The sequence below is a fragment of the Cornus florida genome, unplaced genomic scaffold, assembly GCF_030987335.1.
Source record: "Cornus florida cultivar Cherokee Brave unplaced genomic scaffold, ASM3098733v1 CherokeeBrave_3.0.0_Hap2_scaffold_43, whole genome shotgun sequence".
Taxonomy (NCBI): domain Eukaryota; kingdom Viridiplantae; phylum Streptophyta; class Magnoliopsida; order Cornales; family Cornaceae; genus Cornus; species Cornus florida.
Genome location: NW_026775872.1, coordinates 67,501 through 70,000, shown reverse-complemented (window position 1 = coordinate 70,000; position 2,500 = coordinate 67,501).

Below are 2,500 nucleotides of genomic sequence, written 5' to 3'. Positions count from 1 at the left end.
TCAAAATTTTTTTTTTTTTTTTTTTTTTTTTTTTTTTTTTCGATAAATCCAACCGAGAACAAGAAGACCGAGGCATCCAAAAATTTTTTTTTTTTTTTTCTTTCCCATATACCAGAGAAAGAACATGAAGACCGAGGCAACCAACAAAAAATAATTTTTTTTTCTCTTTCCCGGAATTTTTTTTTTTTTTTTTCGAAATAGCCGAGAAAGAATATGAAGACCGAGGCATCCAACAAAAAAATTTTTTTTTTTTTTTTTTCCTAATCTACCCAAGCAAAACAAATAGAAGACCGAGGCATCCAAAAAAATTTTTTTTTTTTTTTTTTTTTTCGAAAAATTTTTTTTCACAAAAACTTTTTTTTTTTTTTTTCCCCAAAAAATTTTTTTTTTCGTTCCAAGCTAACCAAGACATCTACTATTCACTAGTAGAGCAATCGAGACTGCAAAGCAAGCAATGGCCTTACTTGCAGCTCTTGGTGCTGAGAACTCCCCCCCCCCTATAGTAGTCTTAAGTAAAACCACAGCTCTGACAGGAGTAGATATTGCATGCGAGCGAGGAGTCGTAATGGGCAAAATTGACTCGGGGGACCTCCAAATCGAATTCCGTTTCGAGCAAAACACTTCTTAGGCTTCAAGGAAGCTCCCATAAAATTTCCAACCCAAACTCCAAACTTCATTTTTTAGCCTACAATGCCCACGTGCACGCCGGTGTGCACGCAGGGGTGCTTGAGCATGCGGGAGAGGAGCCATAATGGGCAACATTGACTCGGGGGACCTCCAAATCGAAATCCGTCTCGAGCAAAACACTTCTTAAGCTTCTAGGAAGCTCCCATAAAACTTCCAAACCCAAACTCCAAACTTTATTTTTTAGCATACAATGCCCACGTGCACGCCGGGGTGCTTGAGCGTGCGGGCGAGGAGCCATAATGGGCAACATTGACTCGGGGGACCTCCAAATCGAAATCCGTCTCGGAGCAAAACACTTCTTAAGCTTCAAGGAAGCTCCCATAAAACTTCCAAACCCAAACTCCAAACTTTATTTTTTAGCATACAATGCCCACGTGCACGCAGGGGTGCTTGAGCATGCGGGAGAGGAGCCATAATGGGCAACATTGACTCGGGGGACCTCCAAATCGAAATCCGTCTCGAGCAAAACACTTCTTAAGCTTCTAGGAAGCTCCCATAAAATTTTCAAACCCAAACTCCAAACTTCATTTTTTAGCATACGATGCCCACGTGCACGCCGGGGTGCACGAGCGTGCGGGCGAGGAGTCGTAATGGGCAAAATTAACTCGGGGGACCTCCAAATCGAAATCCGTCTCGAGCAAAGCATTTCTTAGGCTTCTAGGAAGTTCCCGTAAAATTTTCAAACCCAAACTCCAAACTTCATTTTTTAGCACACAATGCCCACGTGCACGCGGGGGTGCTTAGCGTGCGGGCGAGGAGTCATAATGGGCAAAATTAACTCGGGGGACCTCCAAATCGAAATCCGTCTCGAGCAAAGCACTTCTTAGGCTTCTAGGAAGCTCCCATAAAACTTCCAAACCCAAACTCCAAACTTTATTTTTTTAGCATACGAATGCCCACGTGCACGCAGGGGTGCTTGAGCGATGCGGGGAGAGGAGTCCATAATGGGCAACATTGACTCGGGGGACCTCCAAATCGAAATCCGTCTCGAGCAAAGACAGCTTCTTAAGGCTTCTAGGAAGCTCCCATAAAATTTTCAAACCCAAACTCCAAACTTCATTTTTTAGCATACGATGCCCACGGGTGCACGCCGGGGGTGCACGAGCGTCGCGGGCGAGGAGTCGTAATGGGCAAAATTAACTCGGGGACCTCCAAATCGAAATCCGTCTTTTCTTAGGCTTCTAGGAAGTTCCCGTAAAATTTTCAAACCCAAACTCCAAACTTCATTTTTTAGCATACGATGCCCACGTGCGCGCCGGTGTGCACGTCGGGGTGCACGAGCGTGCGGGCGAGGAGCCGTAATTGGCAAAATTAACACGGCGGACCTCCAAATCGAAATCCGTCTCGAGCAAAGCATTTCTTAGGCTTCTAGGAAGTTCCCGTAAAATTTTCAAACCCAAACTCCAAACTTCATTTTTTAGCATACGATGCCCACGTGCACGCCGGTGTGCACGAGCATGCGGGCGAGGAGTCATAAAGGGCAAACTTAACTCGGGGGACCTCCAAATCGAAATCCGTCTCGAGCAAAGCATTTCTTAGGCTTCTAGGAAGCTCCCATAAAATTTTCAAACCCAAACTCCAAACTTCATTTTTTAGCACACAATGCCCACGTGCACGCGGGGGTGCTTAAGCGTGCGGGCGAGGAGTCATAATGGGCAAAATTAACTCGGGGGACCTCCAAATCGAAATCCGTCTCGAGCAAAGCACTTCTTAGGCTTCTAGGAAGCTCCCATAAAATTTTCAAACCCAAACTCCAAACTTCATTTTTTAGCCAACGATGCCCACGTGCACGCCGGGGTGCACGAGCGTGCGG